This window comes from Rhinopithecus bieti, unplaced genomic scaffold (assembly GCF_001698545.2).
Source record: "Rhinopithecus bieti isolate Rb0 unplaced genomic scaffold, ASM169854v2 scaffold_28163, whole genome shotgun sequence".
Lineage (NCBI taxonomy): Eukaryota > Metazoa > Chordata > Mammalia > Primates > Cercopithecidae > Rhinopithecus > Rhinopithecus bieti.
In genome coordinates, this window is record NW_016813718.1 from 1,362,934 (window position 1) to 1,389,026 (window position 26,093).

The 26,093-nt window shown below is 42.6% G+C and overlaps 1 long non-coding RNA gene across 1 annotated transcript in view; it reads left to right on the top strand.

Annotated features, from left to right (window-relative positions):
* LOC108513220 (uncharacterized) overlaps positions 1-24,291 on the top strand; it is a 33,298-nt gene extending 9,007 nt beyond the window's left edge. Inside the window, exons 3-4 of the long non-coding RNA XR_001880820.1 lie at positions 17,877-18,026; positions 24,070-24,291. This is a non-coding gene — a long non-coding RNA (uncharacterized LOC108513220). The remainder of the gene's footprint in view (positions 1-17,876; positions 18,027-24,069) is intronic.
* Positions 24,292-26,093: the final 1,802 nt, after the last annotated feature.

The following is a 26,093-nucleotide window of genomic DNA, read 5'->3' on the forward strand; positions in this document are numbered from 1 at the left end:
TTTTTTGAGACGGAGTCTCGGTCTGTCACCCAGGCTGGAGTGCTGTGGCCGGATCTCAGCTCACTGCAAGCTCCGCCTCCCGGGTTCACGCCATTCTCCTGTCTCAGCCTCCCGGGTAGCTGGGACTACAGGCGCCGCCACGTCACCCGGCTAGTTTTTTGTAGTTTTTTTTAGTAGAGATGGGGTTTCACCGTGTTAGCCAGGACACCGTGTTAGCCAGGATGGTCTCGATCTCCTGACCTCGTGATCCGCCCGTCTCGGCCTCCCAAAGTACTGGGATTACAGGCTTGAGCCACCACGCCCGGCCTTTTTTTTTTTTTTTAAGACAGAGTCTTGCTGTGTCACCCAGGCTAAAGTACGGTGTCACAATCATGGCTGACTATAGCCTTGAACTCCTCGGCTCACGCAATCCTCCTACCTCAGCTTCCCAAGTACGTCTAGGACCACAGGCATACACTACCATGCCATGCTAATTTTTTTATTATTTATAGAGACAGGGTGTCCCAGTATTACCCAGGCTGGTCTTTAACTACTAGGCTCATGTAATCCTCCCACCTCGGCCTCTCAAAGTGCTAGGATTAGAGGCATGAGCCACTGCACCCAGCTGAATATTAGAATATTTTAAAGCCAGATTCACCATATTACACATGAGCTATATATAAGACTGGGTTATATATTAATATAATGAGTACAACAGCCCGAGCATCACAAAGCAGATAATGGAAGGGTAGGTTTCGAGATGAGATCAAAGAAATAGCTACATAACCAGCCTATCAGCCATTGCCAATTGTGAGGAGTTGTGTTGCTCATCCCAAATTTACAAATTTTCAGTCTACTTATGAATGAATGTACAATGAAGAGATATTTGTAAATCAGATGATACAAATTTAAAGTTATTGAATATTTGTGATAAGAAAATCTATCAGGATGGGCGCAGTGGCTCACGCCTGTAATCCCAGCACTTTGGGAGGCTGAGGCGGGCAGATCACCTGAGGTTGGGAGTTCGAGACCAGCCTGACCAACATGGAGAAACCCCGTCTCTACTAAAAATACAAAATTAGCCGGGTGTGCTGGCGCATGCCTGTAATCCCAGCCACTCGGGAGGTTGAGGCAAGAGAATCACCTGAACCCGGGAGGCAGAGGTTTCGGTGAGCCAAAGTCATGCCACTGCACTCCAGCCTGGGCAACAAGAGCAAAACTCCGTCTCAAAAAAAGAAAGAAAAAAAGAAAATCTGTTAATGAAGATATTAGTCATACACACATATTGAAACTGAATACAGTAAAATATATACCTATGACATATAGCAGCTGACATACAAGGCTTATAGTGCTTAATGTTTGCAACACATAATCTATTATTCAATGACCTCAATCACTGTATATAAAAATGAAGCACGCTGCCTCTCACTTCCCCCCAAAAAATGTCCCAAAGGGATACTCACTATTCAAGCCCTATCTATCTCACAAACAAGAGATGAATCATTAACTCTACTCCAAAAAGTCCTGGGTCCTATCCACTCTCTTCCAGTGGAATCAGAAGAAACAGAGTTTCCTCCCTGCCACTTTGGGAAGCGTAAGCATCTCATGAATATTATAGTTCACAGACTACAAAGGAACTCAAGAATGCCTCAGTCAATTTTTCTTCTATGTTCCAAAGAGCACCAAGGAAATTCTGGGCACTTGATAGTGTCCCTGAGAGTAAAACATCAGTATTCACCAAATTACCCTCTTTGCTGCCCAAGAACAATGGGGCTTTGGTAATTTTCTCCTTTTAAAGCCAAAAAGATAAGGCATGACTTCAACATTAGCAAAATGTCAAGACCACTCCAATGTGCACTTGTTCTACATCAGCATGTGGGCTGGTTAGCACAGCTCCATGCCTTGGCCAGGGACTGCCCCAACCCCACTCAGCTGTTTAAAAATGATGGCCACAAATGAGAAAACGTGGCTCTGCCCTATTCCTTCTCAATTTGGAAAAAAACAAAAAGCCCCAAATATCTATGTCTCTTCATCATAATTCAAAGGAATTACCACCCGGTAAATTCACTGAGTTTCTAAGCCAGGTCCCTTGTGTCAATTATCAAGCACTTATTAAGCTCCCTAAGCTAGAATATACTCAGGAAATGTGTTCAACAGTAACTAAATGATCATGTAGACTATGTAATTTCTATGTTCAACAAAGAAGTGTCTTGATAATTATATTTTAATATACTCTGTCAGTCCTTATGGAAGATAAAAAACACATCACTAGTTTTTCCATTCCAGGCAATCTGTTAAAAGAAACCAACGTTACTTATAAACAGATTCCAAGCTATCAGGAGAGTAAATTAAAAATACACTTGTGTCTTTTAGATACATTTTAAAAACCATTTGTCAGATTCTTGTTCTGGCAAGAGTCTTAAGACTGGCCACATAACTTCTTTTTTATTTATTTATTTACTTTTTTTTTTTTTTTTTTGGAGACAAGAGTCTCACTTGTTGCTCAGGCTGGAGTACAGTAGTGCGATTTTGGCTCACCGCAACCTTCACCTCCCAGGCTCAAACAATTCTCCTGCCTCAGCCTCCAGAGTAGCTGGGATTACAGGCATGTGCCTCCATGCTCAGCTAATTTTTATATTTTTAGTAGAGATGAGGTTTTGCCATGTTGGCTAGGCTGGTCTCAGACTCCTGACCTAAAGTGATCCGCCTGCCTTGGCTTCCAAAGTGCTGGGATTACAGGCGTGAGCCACCACGCCCAGCCCCACATAACTTCTTAAACTTAAAATTAATCTTTATATTCTAGTGTCTTCCAATTAAATAAATGGAGGCCATGCTCGTGACTCACACCTGTAATCCCAGCATTTTGGGAGGCTGAGGTGGGCAGATCACTTTAGGTCAAGAGTTCGAGACCAGTCTGGCCACCACGGCAAGACATCACCTCTACAAAAAATATAAAAAATTAGCCAGGCATGGTAGCACATGCCTGTAGTCCCAGCTACTCGGGAGGCTGAGGTGGGAAGATCACTTGAGCCCAGGAGTTCAAGGCTACAGTGAGCTATGATCATGCCACTACACTCCAGCCTAGGCAACAAAGCAGGTCCTGCACAATCAGTCAATCAATAAAAAGCGCATATGGCTCTTTAGCATCATTAGTTACACACAACCTTAAGAAAATCTCAAAATATGTTTTATGTTCCATCTCTTTGAACAAAATTATTCACCTACTATTTTCATTTCTTGAAAAAGCATTATTGGTCGATAAAAAGACTACTCCCATTATTACCTGGCCTAACTGTCTTTTCCAGCAAATGACTTAAGTCATACAGAATATACTAACCCTACCAAATCCAACCATAGTGCCCCCTAACAAAAATCCTAAATAGCAGGCCATAGCAGAATGCACTTGTAGTCCCAGCCATTCAGGAGACTGAGGCAAGAGGATTGCTGGAGCTCATGACCAGCCTGGGCAACATAGCCAGCTCTATATCTCTCTATCTATCTACTATTTATCTATCTCACCTATTTATTATTTATTTCACATAGGGTCTCACTCTGTCCCCCAGGCTAGGGTGCGGTGGTATAACTGTGGCTCACAGCAGCCTCAAACTCCTGGGCTTAAGCAATCCTCCCACCTCAGCCTCCCAATTAGCTGGGACCACATGCACATACCACCATACTTGGCTAATTTTTATATTTTTGGTAGAGACAAGGTCTTGCTCTATTGACCAGGCTGGGCTCAAACTCCCAGCATCATGCAATCCCCCTCCCACCTAGGCCTCCCAAAGACTGCATCTCAATGTAGAAAACAAAAACAAACAAAACCAAATAAAACAATGATATGAGGTTTTCTATGGGGGTGAGGGAGTGGCTCCTGTTATTTCTGAAAAGATCTGGAGAAAAATAAATTCTATATCTTTATCACACACTTCCTGCCATAGAAGATCTCTGGGTTCATTTCTATAAAAAAGGAGTTGTGCACAAAGGTACCAGGAATTGGTGTGTGTGGGTGTGTGTACATGTGTATGTATGTGTAAGTACCAGAGCTTTAGAAAGTCTACAAACCTCAGCTGAGCACGGTGGCTCACGCCTGTAATCCCAGCACTTTGGAAGGCCTAGGTGGGTGGATAACGAGGTCAGGAGATTGAGACCAGCCTGGATAACATGGTGAAACCCTGTCTCTACTAAAAAAAAATACAAAAAATTAGCTGGGCATGGTGGCATGCGCCTGTAATCCCAGCTATTTGGGAGGCTGAGGCAGGAGAACTGCTTGAACCCAGAAGGTGGAGGTTGCAGTGAGCCAAGATTGCGCCACTGCACTCCAGCCTGGTGATGGAACAAGACTCCGCCTCAAAAAAAAAAAGAAAAAAAAAAAGTCTACAAACCTGTCTGAACCCAAAAGACAGACTCAGATTCAATCACAATATTGGGGATAAAGAGGAAAAGGAATTATTGAAATAATGCATTTTGGCCGGGCGCAGTGGCTCACGCCTGTAATCCCAGCACTTTGGGAGGCTGAGGTGGACAGGTCACAAGGTCAGGAGATTGAGACCAACCGGGCAAACATGGTGAAACCCTGTCTCTTACAAAAAAAAAAAAAAAAAAAAAAAAAAAAATTAGCCGGGCATGGTGGCAGGCGCCTGTACTCCCAGCTACTCAGGAGGCTGAGGCAGAAGAATGGCGTGAACCCAGGAGGCGGAGGTTGCAGTGAGCTGAGATCATATCACTGCACTCCAGCCTGGGCGGGACAGTGAGACTCGTCTCAAAAAAAAAAAAAAAAAAAAAAAAAAAAGAAATAATGCATTTTATTTCTATGTATATAGTTTTTTTAGGACCACTATGATCAGCAGAGCTGGATAAAAGAAATAGAAATACAGATTATAAACAAAAGTTGTTGAAGCATTTCTTTTTTTTTTTTTTTTTTTTTTGAGACGGAGTCTCACTCTGGTCACCCAGGCGAAGTGGGCAGGGCCAGATCTCAGCTCACTGCAAGCTCCGCCTCCCGGTTACGGCCATTCTCCTGCCTCAGCTCCCGAGTAGCTGGGACTACAGGCGCCGCCACCTCGCCAGCTTAGTTTTTTGTATTTTTAGTAGAGGACGGGGTTCACCGTGTTAGCCAGGATGTCTCGGTCTCCTGACCCGTCGTGTCCGCCCGTCTCGCCTCCCAAAGTGCTGGGATTACAAGCTTTGACCACCGCGCCCGCCGACAGGCATTTCTTTAACCTAAGAGAGTGAACACGACTTGCTCACACATCCTCACCCTGGTTCCACATGCACTGCTTTCATACACCCTATGCTACCTGTGCCCTCTATTTGTGCCGTCACACTCTGAAGGCTGAGTAAATCATTCCTCCTGAAGCCTTTCCTGATCGAGGGTCAGAACCTTTGAAGCTCAAAACATTTTTGTAATACCTCTAAAATGCACTGAATTATAGTATACAATATCTTAAATTTAATCACCACCAGTAGAGTCATTAGAAACCACCATTTTTCCTCAAAACAGTGCCAAAACAACAAAACAAGGGGCTGGGTGTTTTTCACTTTTTGTTTTTTCTGCAGTAGATAGAAGATTTAGATTAACGGAAGGGCGTGGTCCATGTTAGAGAACCAGACGATATTGCCAGGATCAGTCACCTATTTTCTTCACATTTGTATGCCTATCAATGCATATATCAGGTGTTATTAAGAATTAATAAAGATATACCCAGTTTTCGGCCGGTGCGGTGGCTCAAGCCTGTAATCCAGCACTTTGGAGGGCGAACGGCGGATCACAAGGTCAGGAGATCAAGACCATCCTGGCTAAAGGTGAAACCCTGTCTCCTACTTAAAAACTAAAAAAACTAGCCGTGCGAGGGGCAGCGCCGCTGTAGCTCCTGCTACTCGGGAGGCTGAGGCAGGAGAATGGCGTGACGCATCCGGGAAGCGAGCTGCAGTGACTGAGATCAGGCACTGCACTCCAGCCTGGCGACAGAGCGAATGACTCCGTCTCCAAAAAAAAAAAAAAAAAAATTTCGGCCGGGTGCGGTGGCTCAAGCCTGTAATCCGCAGCACTTGGGAGGCCAATGACCGGGCGATCACGAGGTCAAGGAATCGAGACATCCTGGCGAACACGGTGAAACCCCGTCTCAACTAAAAATACAAAAAACTAACCGAGTGAGGTTGCGGGCGCCTGTAGTCCCAGCACTCGGGGCATTGAAGGCAGCGAGGAGTGGCGTGAACCCGGGAGCGGAGCTTGCAGTGAGCTGAGATCCGGAGCACTGCACTCCAGCCTGGGCGAGCAGAGCGAGACTCCGTCTCAAAAAAAAAAAAAAAGAATATAAAGTTTTCATCCCAGTGCTCCTCAAAAGAAAACGAAAAGCCATACATCCTATAATGTCAAGAGTCAACTGCCTGGGAAGCAGACTTTAGGTTCTAACCTTTGGCTTCCAATGGCTATATAATTTTCTTAGAACCTGGCAGACCAGCATTTCCCAAAATGATGTCTGCTGGACACTCTTCTGTACCGTTCTGAAAAGATATTCAAATCAATCGGGAAAGGCCTTTTTTTGTTGTTGTTGTTTGTTTTTAAAGACAGAGCGTCACTCTGTCGTCCAGGCTGGAGTGCAGTGGCACAATGTCAGCACACAGCAACCTCTGCTTCCTAGATTCAAGCAATTCTCCTGCTTCAGCCTCCTGAGTAGCTGGGATTACAGGCGCGCACCACCACACCCCGCTAATTTTTTGTATTTTTAGTAGAGATGGGGTTTCACCGTGTTGGCCAGGCTGGTCTCGAATTCCTAACCTCAAATGATATACACCCGCCTCGGCCTCCCAAAGTGCTGGGATTACAGGCGTGAGCCACTGCGCCTGGCCAGGAAAGTCTGTATTAAAACAAAGTTAAAATGGTTACTTTACTGGAGAACTTTTGTGGGGCTTTAATATGCTAATACACATTACAAATTTCCAACCTAAAATTCCATTATGAAGCCTTTAGCAAAGTAGTTTCAGCAAGATCCTGAGAAGAGGCCGGAAAACACTTCAAATAAGTCTTTTGTTTTTTGGTCACTATAGTACTGAGTACTTTAGTTCCTAAAAAGTTCTTACCTGATATGTGTTGCGGGCAGAGATTCATACTGGCGTGACAAAAAGAGTTCCCTATGTTTCAACTGATGTTTCTGCTTATCAGTCAAGTCAGCCTCAACTGTTGTTTCAGATTCTTCCTCAATTTCTTCTACACAAATAAAATTCAAAGAATTTATTAGTACAAAGCACATTATCTGTTTGGATATTGAAGCAGATCAAATCAACATTTCATTCAGTATTTTCTTCAAACTAATCAATTTTAAATTTAAACATTTGCTGGGTGCAGTGGCTCACGCTTGCAATCCTAAGCAGTTTGGGAAGCTGAGACGGGGTGGATCACCTGAGGTCAGGAGTTTGAGACCAGCCTGGCCAACAAGGCAAAACCCCATCTCTACTAAAAATACAAAAATTAGCCGGGCATGGTGGCGGGTGCCTGTAATCCCAGCTGCTCGGGAAGCTGAAGCAGGAGAATTGCTTGAACCCAGGGGGTGGAGGTTGCAGCCAAGATCGTACCACTACACACAAGCCTGGGTGAAAGAGCAAGATTCCGTCTCAAAAAAAAAAATAATTAAACATTTATCTTGTCAGTTCAGCTATAACCATAAAATTATCAGGGCCTCAAAGGAACAAAACTCCAACTTAAAATGGCAGATGATACCCCAAAATATACACAAGTATTACATATCAATTTAAAAATTAATTCACTTTTTTTTGGAGACAGAGTTTGCTCTGTCACCCAGGCTGGAGGGCAGTGGTGTAATCTCAGCTCACTGCAACCTCCACCACCCAGGTTCAAGCAATTCTCATGCCTTAGCCTCAAGAGTAGCTGTGATTACAGGCGTACATCACCACACCTGGCTAATTTTATGTATTTTTAGTAGAGATGGGATTACACCATGTTGGTCTCGAACTTCTGGGCTCAAGTGATCTGCCCCCTTTGGCCTCTCAAAGTGCCAGGATTACAGGCATGAGCCACCACACCCAGCCTCACAGAAGGGATTTTATCAAATATAATGCCCTTGCTGAAGCAGTTCTCTATGAATAGCATGAGGGTAATGAATGGAGTATCAATCTCTTTTCTACTTTCAAACTTTTAAAACTGAATTGAAAATGAACCTTAAACAGTAACTTAGAAAAAGACTCACCTAGCTCAAAGCAAGAATAAAGCAATTTAAAATTCTTTGGATGTCCTTTTTAATGAACTACTCAAAGAGAAATACAGCACTAAAAGGGCCATTTACTTGCAGGTCTAATAACATTTCACCAGTGAAGATCAATAAAGTTACTGCTGCATTGGCACTATTAGCACTAGAAAATATCACATACAAAATTATACTCTTTACCTAATTAGGATTTGACAAATTGTTGTTGTATAAGACACAGCTAACTGAATTCTAATGCATACCCTACAGAGCTAAAACAGCAACCAGCTCTGCAACAGTAACAGTAAATCTTACATTCTTATATGATCCCTTGGTTCACCGTAAAAAGGACCAAAATCACTGAAATCCAACCTAACCAAAGACAAAAATCACCGCAATGGCATCTCTCATGTAGATCACTAATGAAAACCACTTTTTAAAATGTACCAGTTAAATTTCAAATTTCATTTATGTATTTGTATAATTATTTTTTAGATGGAGTCTCGCTCTGTCACCCAGGCTGGAGTGCAGTGGCACAATCTCAGCTCACTGCAAACCTCCATCTCCTGGGTTCAAGTGATTCTCCTGCCTCAGCCTCCTGAGTAGCTGGGATTACAGGCATATGCCAACACACCTGGCTAATTTTTGTATTTTTAGTAGAGACAGGGTTTCACCATGTTGCCCAGGCTGATCTCGAACTCCTGAGCTCAAGCAATCTGTAAACCTCAGTGTAAGATAAATCGACTATTAGTGTGGATGAAGAGTAAAGAGAATTCAGAAGATAAATTTAAAGTTGGACAGGCCAGGTATGATGGCTCATGCCGGCAATCCCAGCACTTTGGGAGGCTGAGGCAAGCAGATCGCTTGAGCACAGGAGTTCAAGACCAACCTGGGCAACATCTCTACAAAAAATACAAAAAGTAGCCAAGCCCATGGTCCCAGCTACTTAGAGACTGATGTAAGAGGATCACTTGAGCCCAGGAGGCGGAGGGTGCTGAGCCGAGATCGCACCATTGCACTCCAGCCTGGGCAATACAGCAAGACCCTATCTCGAAATAAATAAATAAATAAGGTTGAACAATGCCTCTGAGCCAGAGTCTAATCCATGAGACTCTCGCTTATCTCCAGGGGGAGACTCCTCTTTGCTACAAAGCAGCACCCATATACGCTTAAGGTACTTCACAATAGGCCTTGCTCTACTCTACAGTTATCTGATTTCACTGCATCCCTTGAGAACAATGACAGGTCACTTATCTTTGTATCCACCCTATTTTACTTGTGGGGTAAAAGTGAACCTCAAGAAACATTCAGAGCAGACCAAGTAAGAATTATCAAACAACACTAACTTCAGCAGCTGCAAGGATACACTCAAAAAGTTACAGCATAAAACACAGAACAACATAAACAACAAGTTACTGTAAAAGGGGCTTTATTTTTCACATTTCATTCTAGTGCTTTTCAAAATGCTTCTTAACACAAAGTGGAAAAGAGACTAAACTTAAGAGTTACACTTGAGGCCGGGCGCGGTGGCTCATGCCTGTAATCCCAGCACTTTGGGAGGCCGAGACGGGCAGATCACCTGAGGTCAGGAGTTTGAGACCAGCCTGGCCAACATGGTGAAACCCCGTCTCTACTAAAAGTACAAAATATTAGCTGGGCGTAGTGGCGGGTGCCTGTAATTTCAGCTACTCTGGGGGCTGAGGCAGGAGAATTCCTTGAACCCAGGAGACAGAGGCTGCAGTAAGCCAAGATCACGCCATTGCACACCAGCCTGGGCGACAAGAGTGAAACTCTGTGTCAAACAAAAAATAAAAAAAGAAAATTGTGCTGACCTCAAAGACGCCCTGGAAAGGATTTTAGGAACTGCTGAGGTAAATGCAAAAGAAATCTTACCTAAAAGTATATATTAAATGAAAACCAAAAACTGGCTAAGTAAGAGTTTTTTACTTTATTGACTTTAAGAAATTTATCACAGAAATTTTATTTTCACAGTGTTGAGATACAAGGACTCATAAGTTATTCGACAGCAAATCAGGATCCCATCAGAAATTTAAGCTATTTCTGCTTTACATTTATTCAAAGAACACTGCATCTGGCAAAAGCTGCCCAATACTACAATAAATTCCAAGTCCATCTGGAATTTTATATGGTCTCAACATGCCACTGCACTATTTTTCACTTGCTATTAATTTTAAAAGAAAGAATCAGAACCAAGTTATCTAGCAGCAGCAGAGCACCATCCATCCTCTAATTCATTAACACCTCAGCAAGCAGCTTCCTAAAACACAATTTATATTTCTCCAGTTTTGATAAAAAGGCCTCAATAACTTCCAACCAACCACCATTAGGGTAAAAACTAAACATTCATGGCTTATACATCTAACAATCTGCCTTGCCACATGTTTCAACCAGGATCTGTGTCCTCCCACCCTACCTCCAGCAAAAAAAAAAAAAAAGGAAATTTATTGATGTGCCAACCAACGTGTTCTGGGGCTATCTATAAGGAAGACATAATAGTCCTACCCTGAATTACAGTCCACCCCGGATTCCAGGCAAGAGTATATACCTTTAGATGTAGTGAGTACCATAAAATTATGTGGCGTACTCTGGAAGCATGACGGAGGAAATTCATGTAGCTTGATGAGCCAGCAGAGGCTTCTCTGAAGAAATCAGTTTGCACGGACACCAGAAGGGAAAGGGAGTGGATGGCCGGGCCCCTGTCTTTGGTAATTAGAGAACACACCTCTGGATAAGGATAGCCTAGGTATCTGTACTTGGGCTTGGTTTGACTGTGGGAAGTTACTGCTTTTCCCTTCACATCCTGCTAACTCACCTAAAAACCTCATTAGGGAGTGTCTCCCGGTTTTAAAGCTCAAAGTCCCTCGTTTAGAGAACCCCTCGCCGGGCGCGGTGGCTCACGCCTGTAATCCCAGCTCTCAGGGAGGCAGAGGCGGGAGGATAGCTTGAGCCCAGGAGTTCGAGACCTGCCTGGGTAATACAGCGAGACCCCGTTCTCCACAAAAAGGAAAAAAAAAAAAAAAAAAGAGAACCCCTCAGTCCCCAGCAAATGAGGACAGTTGATCACCCTAGCCTTCATATTACCCAAATGAAGCATTAAACTTAAGGTACCATAATAGCTAAAATTTAAAAGACTGAAAGAACACAGACCAACTGGAGTTCTCGTACATTAACAGAGGAAGTGAAAAATCGGTCCAACCACTTTGGGAATCTGTTCGGCAAAATCTACTCAAGTAAAATTTCTGTGACAAGTTTCTTTCACCACATGAACCAACGATGTTTCTTCTAGGTAATTACCCAAGAGAAATGAGAGCTTAAGTACACCAAAAGACCTATACATGAATGTTCATAGCAGCTTTATTTGCAGCAGCCAAAAACTGGAAATAAACCAAATGTTCAGTAATAGGAGAACAACAACTAAGGCTGGGTACAGTGGCTCACTCCTGTAATCCCAACACTTTGGGAGGCCGAGGCAGGCGGACAGCTTGAGCCCAGGAGATCCAGACCAGCCTAGGCAACAGGACAAAACCCCATCTCTACAAAAAAATACAAAACTTAAGACTGGGCACAGTGGCTCACACCTGTAATCCCAGCACTTTTGGGGGGGCGAGGTGGGTGGATCACCTGAGGTCAGGAGTTCGAGACCAGCCTGGCCAACATGGCAAGACCCCATCTCTACTAAAAATATAAAAATTAGCCGGGCAAGGTGGCAGGTGGCTGTAATCCCAGCTACTCAGGAGGCTGAGGTGGGAGAATTGCTTGAACCCGGGAGGCGGAGGTTGCAGTGAGCCAAGTTCGTGCCACTGCACTCCAGCCTGGGCAACAGAGCAAGACTCCATGGGGTCGGACAAAAATAGCTGGCAGTGGTGGTGCACACCTGAAATCCTAGCTACTCCAGAGGCTGATGCAGGAGAATTACTTGAACCTGAGAGGTGGAAGTTGCAGTGAGCTGAGATTGCAACACTGCACTCCAGCCTGCGCAACACTGCGAGACTCTGTCTCAAAAAAAAAAATTAGGTGGGTTTGGTGGCATGCACCTGTAGTCCCAGCTACTCAGGAGGCCAAGGTGGGAGAATCCCTCGAACCTGGAAGTTCGAGACTGACCCGAGAAATATAGTTAACACCTCGTCTCTACAAAACAAAACTTAGAAAGTTAGTCGTGTGGTGGCACACACCAGCGAGAGGATCAATTGATAGAGACCCTGCCTTAAAACAACAACAACAACAAAACAGACAAGACAGTGCTCAGTGTTTACACAGTGTTGTGAGCAGTATTAACTTACAAACAGTCACGCTGGAAAAACTTACAGTTCATGGTGTATTGGGTAGACTACACAGAAAGATCTTGCCTCTGTAAGAGTGAATAATTAAGCCCTAGGCTGAGTACTGCTCCACACTCAACAAATCATAGATGCGACAACCAAACATCAGGCTGTTTCCAAGTAACTTAAATGCATCCCAGAACAAAGTTCAAGTTGATTTATAAGAATAAAAAATGGGTCGGGCACAATGACTCACACCTTAATCCCAGCACTTTGGGAGGCCAAGGCAGGTGGGTCGTGAGGTCAAGAGATGGAGACCATCCTGGACAACATAGTGAAACCCCATCTCCACTAAAAATACAAAAATTAGCCGGGTGTGGTGGCATGCGCCTATAATCCCAGCTACTCGGGAAGCTGAGGCAGAAGAAACACCTGAAGCCAGGAGGCGGAGGTTTCAGTGAGCCAAGATTGTGCTACTAACCTCAAGCCTAAGCGACAGAGCATGACTCAATCTCAAAAAAAAAAAAAAAAAAAAAAAAAAAAAAATCCAGAGACAAACCCTACTCATTAAATAAAAGTTGTAAAAGAAATGAATCATTGAGCTGATCACAGTGGCTCACGTCTGTAATCCCAGCACTTTGGGAGGCTGAGGCAAATGGATCACTTGAGGTCAGGAGTGAGACCAGCCTGGTCAACATGGCATAACCCCATCTCTATCAAAAATACAAAAATTGGCAATGGCGGGCGCGGTGGCTCAAGCCTGTAATCCCGCACTTTGGGAGGCGAGACGGACGGATCACGAGGTCAGGGAGATCGGACCCATCCTGGCTAACACCGGTGAAACCCCATTCTCTAACTAAAAACTACAAAAAACTAGTGCGGGCGGAGGTGGCGGGCGCCTGTAGTCCCAGCTACTCCGGAGCTGAGGCAGGAGAAGGTGTAACCCGGGAGGAGGAGCTTGCAGTGAGCTGAGATCCGCACACTGCACTCCGTCTGGGCCGCAGAGCGAACTCCGTCTCAAAAAAAAAAAAAAAAAATACAAAAATTAGCCAGGCATGGTGGCACGTCCCTGTAATCCCAGCTATTAGGAGACTGAGGCAGGAGAATGACTTGAACCCAGGAGGCAGACGTTGCAGTGAGCCAAGATCACACCATTGCACTCCTGCCTGGGCAAGAGAGCAAGATTGTTTCAAAAAAAGAGAGAGAGAAATGAAATGAATCACTGAGTTATACACTGAATGAACCATTAACAGATACACTGTGTTCGTAGACTGGAATACGTTATATTGTTAAGATATAAATTCTCTCCGATTTCATTGATGTATTCAACAAAGTTTTGGCCAGGCACAGTGGCTCACGCTGTAATCCTAGCACTTTGGGAGGCCGAGGCAGGCAGATCACCTGAGGTCAGGAGTTCGAGACCACCCCGGCCAACATGGTAAAACCCAATCTCTACTAAAAATACAAAAATTAGCCAGGAATGGTGGCGCATGCCTGTAGCCCCGGCTACTCGGGAGGCTGAGACAGGAGAATTACTTGAACCCAGGAGACAGAGGTTGTAGTGAGCCAAGATCACACCACTGCACTCCAGCCTGGGTGACACAGCAAGACTCGGTCTCAAAACAAAACAAACATGGGTCTGAATGGGAAAGAGAATGCAAAAAAAAAAAAATTAGTTAATGAAAAGAAACATGGGCCATATATACTATAGGATGTAACCTTTTTCAAACTTTTAACCAGTTTGGAAACCAAAAGTCAGAAAATTTATAGTCTACCATGGACAAAATGGAAACAAGAATCAGTTGGAGGGTAAAGGATTATAACTTCACTTCCTGCAACTATCTGCTATAGTACATTTCATTCTGGGAGCCCTTCACTAACAAATTTCTTATAATCCTGTTGCCCTTTCCCATTTACAGTTGTTTATATGAAAAGACTGACAACCATAAACAAGTTTTTAAAAAAGTCTTGAAATGGGCCGGGCGCGGTGGCTCAAGCCTGTAATCCCAGCACTTTGGGAGGCCGAGACGGGCGGATCACGGGGTCAGGAGATCGAGACCATCCTGGCTAACACGGTGAAACCCCGTCTCTACTAAAAAATACAAAAAACTAGCCGGGTGAGGTGGCGGCGCCTGTAGTCCCAGCTACCCGGGAGGCTGAGGCAGGAGAATGGCGTGAACCTGGGAGGCGGAGCTTGCAGTGAGCAGAGATCCGGCCACAGCACTCCAGCCTGGGTGACAGAGCGAGACTCCGTCTCAAAAAAAAAAAAAAAGTCTTGAAATGGAAAACATTTCCGTAACTGTACAGACAACACAGTAGTCTGAAAACCACCTAAACAAAAGAAGAAATGAAACTCCTTAAGCTACAAAAACTCACCAAATGAGTCAACCATATTACACCTTAATGACAAAAGAATTAAGCAAAACAGAAAATAAAATCTTTTATTGTGTTATCTTTAGGGATACCTTTACAACATCTTAACCTTGAATAATTTTCTACCACGGTGAAATTAACTCCTATCAGGAGCTGCAGTTTCACCCACATGAATTACTGCTACTCTTAAATATAAAGCAAGTTTGGCTAGTCAACTATTTTTATAATGTTGCTAGAAAGACTCACAAATCTCCATAATATGAAAATATGTGTGCGGCTTTAAAGACTCACAGAAGTCTTACAAACATGGACACGATGCAACACTGGCTCAGGAAAAACTTGCCGAAAGGAACTGGCATGAGGTGCACTGAAAGGATACGGGACATCAGCCACTGTCCTGAGCCCTGAGTTGTCACCACTAGCAAACGAAGTTGAAAAGGAGAGCAGCCACGACCAGTCTCCACATTCCTAGGTATCAAGAAAGGGGCAGAATGAACTGAGGCTTCAGATGACCATTTTCCAACTTCCTGGCTGGAAGGGACAACTGAAAATGCGTGCCACTAGCACAACTCTAGAGAAGCCTCCAGTGGTACCCACTTCCCTTGTATGTCAAGGCTTCTGTGTCAATGTGAAAGTCCTCCGGGGGCCCAGTCAAAGCTACTGTTTTCTGCATATCTTATGATCTGTAGGGGCTGTTACTCATTTAATCACTACAAAAACCCTCAACACAGGAAGGGTAAAGGTAGAAAGTATTAAATGAGTCCCTTGTAAAGATGAAGGCTCAACAAGGTTAATTTATCTGCCCCATAACGCCAAATTATACAAACATATAACAAAATGTAGTATAATATTTATCTTATCCAAAATAAATGTTAAGTAGATAAATAAAACTTACAAAACAATCATTTAGACGACAGGATACTAATCCAGTTAGGTGACCTTAGACCTAACCAAGGACTCAACCAAAAAATACAGAGGGTTTAAACAAATTACATATAAGGTCCTCACAGGTCTAAAATTCTGCGATTTGGAATGCTAAATGAAAAATACTTCGGACTACCTAAATATAAAGGCAATATATTAAGGTAAAAGCACTAGTTAAAAATAGAAGTAGTGGAGGCCGGGCATGGTGGCTCACGCCTGTAATCCCAGCACTTTGGGAGGCCAAGGCAGGTGGATCACGAGGTCAGGAGATGGAGACCATTCTGACTAACACACTGAAACCCTGTCTCTAATAAAAATACAAAAAATTAGCCAGATGTGGTGGCAATAGTCGCAGCTACTCAGGAGGCTGAGGCAGGACAATCGCTTGAACCTGGAGGAAGGTGGAGGTTGCAGTGAGCCAAGATCACGCCACTGCACTCCAGCCTGAGTAACAGAGCAAGATCCCATCTCAAAAAAAAAAAAAAAAAAAAAGGTAACAGCCGGGTGAGGTGGCTCACACCTGTAATCCCAGCACTTTGGGAGGCTGAGGTGGGCGGAGACCAGCCTGGCCAATATGGTGAAACCCATGTCTACTAAAAATACAAAAATTAGCTAGGCGTGGTAGTGCACGCCTGTAATCCCAGTAACTCAGGAGGCTGAGGCAGGAGAATCGCTTGAACCCAAGAGGCAGGGATTGCAGTGAGCCAAGATCATGCCACTGTACTCCAGCCTGGCCAACAGAGTAAGACTCTGTCTCAAAAAAAAAAAAAAAGATAACTTGTCAGCCAGGTGCAGTGGCTCACGCCTGTAATCCCAACACCTTGGGAGGCTTAGGCAGCAGGATCACGTGAAACCAGTACTTTGAGACTAGCCTGGGCAACACGGTGAGACCCCATTTCTATAAAAAATAATAATAATAATTTTTTAAAAAGATGGCTGGGTGCGGTGGCTGACGCCTATAATCCCAATTCTTTGGGAGGCCAAGGCAGGCGGATTGCCTGAGCTCAGGAGTTCTAAACCAGCCTGGGCAACAAGGTAAAACCGTTTCTACTAAAATACAAAAAAAATAATTCGCCAGGTAATGCAGCGTGCGCCTGTTGTCCCAGCTACTCAGGAGGCTGAGGCAGGAGAATTGCTTGAACCCAGGAGGCAGAGGTTACAGTGAGCCAAGATCACACCACCGCACTCCAGCCTGGGCGACAAAGCAAGACTCTGTCTCCAAAAAAAAAAGGTAACTTGTGGAAAATTTTAGATTAGCTACTTCAACTATAAAATGATTTTCATTCTGTAAGTCCACAGACAGCAAAAAAAAAAAAAATTAGGATTTTCAATCAACTAGTCACACGAAAATATACAACGTGAGCCTGTATTCTTCCAGACCACAAATTAAGCCACACAATTACAGAAGTAAAGCAAACACAAAGGCTTTCTAAAAAGCTTAAGAACATCTAATTGCTGGATTGATCAATAAGCAATGTGACATCAATTTTAAAGTAGTAATATAGTACTTGCTTTGTTTACAAAAAATATAAACCATTAACATTCAGAAGACCAGATCAATAAGAAAATGTATATCACAAAACATAATTAACTTGTCAAATAATAAACCTTTGTAATATTTACAGTTGATAATAATCTGGTTAATGCGACACAAACTTGCCATAATTGCCAATTACAAAATGTCACTTACAAAATAAAACTATAAAATAGCAAGAGAAAACATCCTTTTAAATGAAAGTTGATTATTTTAATGCTGTGATAAAAAATAGATTTTATGCCAACTCCAATCAAGGGGTAACAGCTGGCCAGAAAGGACCAAGTGTGCCCAAGGGCAGAGTAAGGACTCAGTATCTTGGTTGCGCCCCAGCTGCAAAAGGAGAGTAGCAGGCTGACGAAGGTCTATGTGCCTACACACTTCACAGACTAAGAAACAAAAAGCCATGGGCTATGTTCTCAAAATGTGAAATGTTATAAAAAAGTACAACACACATCTTAAAAATCAACTATGTTTAGCTTTATTCCTAATAAAATTTGGACTGAAGTACAAAATTAGAAACAAGAAAAGTTTTCAAATGCCAGGACGACCTTTTATTGTTCTGTTCTTTTCCCTCCTCTTTAGTATTTCTCTTGGAAGTATTAAGATTTCAAAAAATGGGCAGAATGAATCACAGACAGATGCTTTCAGAAACTTGGATGAAGACATATGTAATGTAAGATGGACTTCACTTACATGTAGAGTAAAATGGACTTACATGTAAAAGCATTTAGAGTAAGTGTCTGGTATTATGTGTTAGCTCCTACTATTATTGTTAAATCATTATTATAACTTTTTACTAAGTTATAAGTTACTAAGTAAAACGTTACAATAATAATTTTTAAAGTTTCTTCCAGTCCTATGTGATCTGAAAAAATATATATATACCCCAATACCATTTACTTCAACATGGGAAGGTAGAGGACAAGGAAAGAAGAAAATCTAAGTGAAATGTATTTCCTTGTTCTAATAGGAGAAGTAGCCACAGAAAAATGTAAGGTTAAACACGTCAGTTTACAATTAGGAATATCTGCTTTACTTCCTTTATTGGAGTAACTAAAGGTTTCTTTTATTTTTTTCCCCTGCAAATTAATTTAGCAAAAGTTAAACTCAAAATAGGCAAAGAATATAAACAGTTCACAGAAAAGGACATACATACGGCCTTTTAAAAATATAAAAAGATGTTCCACTTCACTCATAAGAAATTTAAGATACAATCCCACCAAGGAACCATTTTTAATCTGTAAGGATTAGTAAAGATTTAAAAACTTAATCTTAGACCTCATGTGGTGGCTCATGCCTGTAATCCCGGCACTTTGGGAGTCTGAGTTGGGTGGATCACCTGAGGTCAGGAGTTCGAGAACAGCCTGGCCAACATGGTGAAACCCTATCTCTACTAAAAATACAAAAATTAGCCAGGCGTGGTAGTGTGCACCTGTAATCCCAGCTACTTGGGAGGCTGAGGCAGGAGAATCGCTTGAGCCCGGGAGGCAGAGGTTGCTATGAGCTGAGATCATGTCATCGCACTCCAGCCTGGGGACTCTGTCTTTAAAAAAAAAAAAAAAAAAAAAAAAAAAAAAAAAAAAAAAGGCTGGGGTGGGCCTGGCACTGTGGCTCCCTCCTAGCACTTTGGGAGGCTGAGGCAGGTGGATTATCTGAAGTCAGGAGTTCAAGACCAGCCTGGCCAACATGGTGAAACCCCATCTCTACTAAAAATACAAAAATTAGCCAGGCGTGGTAGTGTGCACCTGTAATCCCAGCTACTTGGGAGGCTGAGGCAGGAGAATCGCTTGAACCTGGGAGGCAGAAGTTGCAGTGAGCCAAGATCACGCCACTGCACTCCAGCCTGGACAACAAAGGGAGACTCCATCTCAAAAAAAAAAAAAAACTTAATCCTATATTGGTAAGAGTGAAAGGAGGGAATGGGCACTCATTCATTGCTGCTAGGTGTAAACTGGAACAATATCTGAGGCAATTAATTTGATAATATCTGTCAAAATCACAATGCATAAAACCATTTATTTTTTATAGAGAAAAATAAATGGGGTCTTGCTATGTTGCCCAGGCTGCTGAAATGTAGTGGCTATTCACAGGTTCCACTGTAGTGTACAGAGCAAAACTCCATCTCAATAAATAAATAAATAAAGACTCCATCTCAATAAATAAATAAAGATAGATGCCATAGTCCTCTGAGTACTAAATGACATATATACTCACCCACCACATAACATTTAAGTCAACAGCAAACCACAAATATGAACAACAGTCCCATAAGGTTATAATGAAGCTGAAAAACTCCAACTGCCCAGTGACGCTATAGTGGTAACGTCATGGCACAAAGCATTACTCACGTGTCTGTGATGATACTGGTATAAACAAACCTACTGTACTGCCCATCAAATAAATGTACAGCACATAGAATTATGTACAGTACTAACACTTGACATAGATAATGACTATGTTACTGATTTATGTATTTATTATACTATACTTTTTTTTTTTTTTTGACACAGCGTCTCGCTCTGTCACCCAGGCTGGAGTCCAGTAGCACGATGTTGGTCAGGCTGGTCTCAACCTCCTGACCTCAAGTGATCCACCTGCCTCGGCCTCCCACAGTGCTGAGATTACAGGTATGAGCCACTGCATCTGGCCAATATACTATACTTTTTATTGTTGTTTTAATTTAATTTTATTTTATTTTGAGACAGAGTCTCACTCTGTTGCCACGGCTGGAGTGCAGTGACATGATCTCGGCTCACTGCAACCACCACCTCCTGGGTTCAAGCAATTCTCCTGCCTCAGTCTCCAAAGTAGCTAGGATTACAGGTCCATGCCACCACACCCAGCTAACTTTTGTATTTTTTAGTAGAGACAGGGTTTCACCATGTTGGCCAGGCTGGTCTTGAACTCCTGACCTCAACTGATCCCTCCACCTCAGCCTCCCAAAGTGGTAGGATTACAGACGTGAGCCACCACACCTGGCCTATTGTTGTCTTAGAGTGTATTCTTTCTACTTATTAAGGAAAAAAGGTTAACTGTAAAACAGCCCCAGACAGGTCCTTCAGAAGGTATTCCAAAAGAAGGAATTGTTATCAAAGATGACAGCTCCATGTGTGTTAGTGTTCCTGAAGACCTTCCAGGGGGACAAGATGTGGACTGAGAAGACAGTGATACTGATGATCCTGACCCTGTGTAAGACCTAAGCTAACATGTTTATGTTTGCACTGTTAATAAAAAAGTTTAAAAAGTGAAAATGATTTTTTTTTGACACAGGGTCACTATCTGTACACCAGGCTTGAGTGCACTGGTGCAAACACAGCTCACTGCAGCCTCAACCTCCCAGGCTGAAGCAATATTCCTGCCTAAACCTCCCGAGCAGCTGGGACCACAGGTGCATGCCACCACACCTAGCTAATTTTTAAATATTTTGTAGAGACGGAGTCTTGTTATGTTGCTCAAGCTGGTCTTAAACTCCTGAGCTCAAGTGATCCTCCCATCTCAACCCCCCGATTACAGGTATGAGCTACTATGCCCAGCCATAAATGAATTGTTTTTTGTTTGTTTGTTTTTTGAGATAGAGTCTCACTCTGTCTCCCAGGCTAGAGTGCAGAGGCATGATCTCAGCTCACTGCAACCTCTGCCTCCTGGGCTCAACCAATCCTCCTGCCTCAGTCTCCCTAGTAGGAGGGACTACAGGTGTATACCACCAAACCTGGCTAATTTTTATATTTTTAGTAGAAACAGGGTTTCACAATGTTGCCCAGGCTGGTCTCCAACTCCTGGGCTCAAGCAATCTGCCCGCCTCAGCCTCCCAAAGTGCTGGGATTACAGGCGTGAGCCACTGTACCTGGCCAAATGAATTTTTCTTAATAGGAAAAAAGCTTAAGGCCGGGCGCGATGGCTCATGCCTGTAATCCCAGCACTTTGGGAGGCCAAGGTGGGCGGATCACAAGGTCAGGAGATAGAGACCATCCTGGCCAACATGGTGAAACCCTATCTCTACTAAAAATACAAAAACTAGCTGGGCATGGTGGTGTGCGCCTGTAATCCCAGCTGCATGGGAAGCTGAGGCAGGAGAACTGCTTGAACCTGGAAGGCGGAGATTGCAGTGAGTCGAGATTGTGCCACTGCCCTCCAGCCTGGGCTACTGAGCGAGACTCCGTTTAAAAAAATAAAAATAAAAATAAAAATAATAAAATAAAATAAATAAAAATAAAAATAATAAAAGAAAGAAAAAGAAAAAGTTATGAATAGGATTAATGAAAGAAATATTTTTGATACAACCCTTCAATGTGGTTTGTAAGTTGTTTATTATAAGAGTCAAAAGCTAAACAAAATTAAAAGGTTTATGAAGTTAAAAACTTACAATAAATTGGGTTAATTTATTATTGAAGGAAGACGTTTCCATAAATTTAGTATTGCCTAAGTGTACAGTGTTTACAAAGCCTACGGTGGTGTACAGTATGTACTAGGCCTTCACATCCTACCACCACTCAGTCACTGACTCACTTCAAGGCCTGGAATCTCCATTCATGCTAAGTGTCCTACACAGGTGTATCACTTTTTATCCTTTCTACTGTATTTTTACTGTACTCGTTCTATGTTTAAATATGTTTAGATACACAAATACCCAAAATTGGGTAACAACTGCATATAGTATTCAATACAGTAATAAATGTACAGATGTGCACCCTAAGAACAATAGGTTACACCACATAGCCTAGGTGTGTAATAGGCTATACCATCTAGGTTTGTGTAAGTACATTCTATGATGTCCACACATAGATAAAATCGCCTAACGACGCATCTCTCAGAACATATCCTTGTCACAAGGCAATCATGGCCATGCTCTGCAGACTGCTCGATAGCAAACGATGAAAAATACCCTAATCCTCTACCAGTACACTGTGGTCAAATTATAGTACATCAAAGTGTGGAATAACACGCAGTCATGAAAACTGTAACACAATTTTAAAAAAGAGCAAACATGCGGGCAGATCGCTTGAGGTCAGGAGTTCGAGATCCGTCTGGCCAATGTGGTGAAACCCCGTCTCTATTAAAAATACAAAAATTAGCCAGGCATAGTGGTGCACACCTGTAGTCCCAGCTACTCAGGAGGCTGAGGTGGGAGAAGTGCTTCAACTGGGGAGGCGAAGGTTACAGTGAGCCAAGATTACGCCATTGCACTCCAGCCTGGGCGACAGAGCTAGGGAGACTCCGTCTCAAAAAAAAAAAGCAAACATGAAAAAAAGTAAGCCCCGTTTCTTAGTCCATTTTGTGTTGCTGAAAAGGAATACTTGAAGCTGGGTAATCTACAAAGCAAAAAGGTTTATTTGCCTCACAATTCTCATGGCTGTAAAGTTCATGACTGCGCATCTGCATCTGATGAGGGGCAATCAGGCTGCTTTCAGTCATGGCAGAAGGTGAAGGGGAACCAGTATGTGGTGATCACATGGCAAGAAAGGAAGCAAGGTTGGAGGTGTGCTGGTTCTTTTTAAAAACCAGCTCTCTAGGGAACTAACAAAGTGAAAAGTCACGTCTACTCCAGGGAGGGCATTAATTTAATCCATTCAAGAGGAATCTACTCCCATGACCCAACCATCTCCCATTAGGCCCCACCTCCAACACTGGGGATCACATCTCAACATGAGTTTGGAGGGTACAACATCCAAACCACAGCACGCAGGAAAAGGGCTATAGTGTACCGAAAGTCTTCAAAAGATGAACCTGTCTCTTGGGTGTATAAGAAGACATTCTAAGGGGTACACAGAAACATAGGTTTAAGATCAACACCCACATGCTCCTACTGATCTGCCTGAGAACTAGCACAAGGTCAAGGCATTAGACTGATCTCTTGTCATCTCCACTTCTCACAACTGCTATTCTCTTATATACAGGCATCTCCTCTCAACCACCCTAAATCTTACTGCAGAACTTGCGTAAAACATGGGGAGTAAAAACCTCCAAGATACCAAACAAAGGGACCATTGGTGACAAAAGAGAAATACAATACAGGTCTCTGAGAGGCCTCTAACCCAGATATCAAAAAGTTCCACAGTAGGGTTTTGTGTCCTATACATGTTTCAGCCTGGGCAACATGGTGAAACTTGTCTCTACTAAAAATACAAAATTTAGCCAGGCATGGTGGCACACACCTATAATCCTAACTACTCCAGAAGCTGAAGCAGGAGAAGCGCTTGAACCTGGGAGGCAGAGGTTGCAGTGAGCCTAGATGGCACCACTGCACTCCAGCCTGGGTGAAAGAGCAAGACTCCTTCTCGCAAAAACAAAAATCCAAAAAGAGCTGGTTACCTTACAGGTGTATACTACCCATTTATTAAAATTGGAAAAAAGGAGTCAGACTTTCTGGCAGAAAGTCAGTGTTATTTATTTAGCTGCCTGGTTTGTCAGTGAAGACTGGCTTTGCCATTAAGGTTACTGGTGTTAATTTTCCACAGCTGAACAAATTAAATCCACAGTTCCAACAATTAGATGAAAATATATTTAAATAGTTTATATTAAAATTTGCATCATGTATTTAAATACATATTTAAGTATGTACGTGATCTAAGAGTTAACCATTTACCAGACACAAATTTAAAATACAAAGGTATATTTAAATGAACATTACTTCATTACTTCAACTTTCCCAAACCTTTGAGTATACTGGTTGAAATAAGGTGCCTATGATAGTTTTATGTGTCAAACTATCTAAACTATAGTACCTAGTTATTCAATCAAAATCTAACTTAGATATTGTTATGAAAATATTTTGTAGATATGAGTAACATCAGCTGATTTGAAGTTAAGAAGATTGGCCTCCATAATCAGGGTGGGCCTCATCCAATCAGTAAAAGGCCCTAAGGGCAAAACTAAGGCTTCCCTGAAGAAGAAACATCCACCTGACAGACAGCCCCACTGTGGATATCAGACTTGCCTGGCCAGCCCCAGCAATTATGTAAGCCAGTTCCTCGCAAAAAAAAAATCTCTTTATATGTACATAAACCTGTTGAAAATTTTATATAGTGTATATATATTTATAATACATATAATACATACAATATTCATCTGTATACATGCATACATATGTGTCTGTATATTTATACACATACATAAACTCCATCTGGTTCTCTTTCTCTGGTGAAACCCTAATTGATTGAGAGTCCCTATAGGTGAATGGTAAGAAGTACAATTAATAACCTTTTGTTAGGTCTCAGTAAAACCTTTTTACTTTGCTTCTCAGAAAATGAGAATGCAAAGGGCCCTAATGACTTATTAAAAAACCTAAACCTCTTCCATGTCTGCTGGTTTCAAATTATCTGCTTCTAGCAAAACTAAAAGAGGAGGGCCTAACTGAATTGACAGCTGCTAAATCATTAAAAATCCTTTATTGTCAATGACTGCTATATGCTTTTTCAAACACAGTTGAGAAGAACAAAGAACTGAGACCCTTATAAGCTCTAAGGGCAGAGATTTCGGTAGTGTTGTTCACCACTCATCACCAGTACTTAGTAGAATGTCCAGTACACAGCAGGAACTCAAAATACATTTGGTAAATGAATACATAAGCAAAACTCCACCATTCTGATCTACCTACTTACATGTAAAAATTGTGTTAGAAACTACATGAATATAAATCAAACATGATTGGAACAGAATGAAAGCTAAACCTGTCTCATTCTAGCAATGATGTGTATTATTTCAAGGATTCATTAAGCTAAGTGGAAAGGAAGTCCCACTAAGCTTAAGATTTCCTATGAAAATGTCACACTTTTAGTTTTACTAATTATCAAAAATTTTACAATGTATACTGTAATTATAAAATCCAAAGAAAATGTTAAGACTCTTGAGTCTTATGAACTCAGAAAATGTAAATAGTTTTTACATTTTAATTTACATATGCATTTCCATTGCAGTGATTCACAAGATGATTAATACAATTTGCAAGCATAAAAAACATTAGGTTAGTACACCAGGCACACCTGTAACCCCAGCACCTTAGGAGGCCGAGGTGGGCAGATCACTTGAGGCCAGGAATTCAAGACCAATCTATCCAACATGGCAAAAACCCGTCTCTACAAAAAATGCAAAAATTAGCTGGGTGCGGTGGCGCACACCTGTGATCCCAGCTACTCGGGTGGCTAAAGCAGGAGAATAACTTGAATCCCTACGTCGAGAGGCAAAGGTTACAGTGAGCTGAGATTGTGCCACTGCACTTCACCCTGGGTGACAGCCAAACTCTGTCTCAAAAAAAACAAACAAACAAATAAATGAATAAATAAAGGAAGGGAAGTCAAGAGAAAAAAAGAGAAAACATTCTAATCCGCTATCATTTTTGAAAAAACCTGGGCCGGGCATGGTGACTCATGCCTGTAATCCCAGCACTTTGGGAGGCCGAGGTGGGTGGATCACGAGGTCAGGAGATCGAGATCATCCTGGTTAACATGGTGAAACCCCGTCTCTACTAAAATACAAAAAATTAGCTGGGCGTGGTGGTGCACACCTGTAGTCTCACCTATTTGGGAGGCTGAGGCAGGGGAATTGCTTGAACCTGGGAGGTGGAGGTTGCAGTGAGCCGTTATCACACTACTGCACTCCAGCCTGGAGACAAAGTGAGACTCCGTCTTAAAAAAAAAAAAAAAGTTGGCCGGGCACGGTGGCTCACGCCTGTAATCCCAGCACTTTGGGAGGCCGAGACGGGCGGATCCCAAGGTCAGGAGATCGAGACCATCCTGGCTAACATGCTGAAACCCCGTCTCTACTAAAAAAAAAAACAGAAAACTAGCCGGGCGCAGTGGCGGG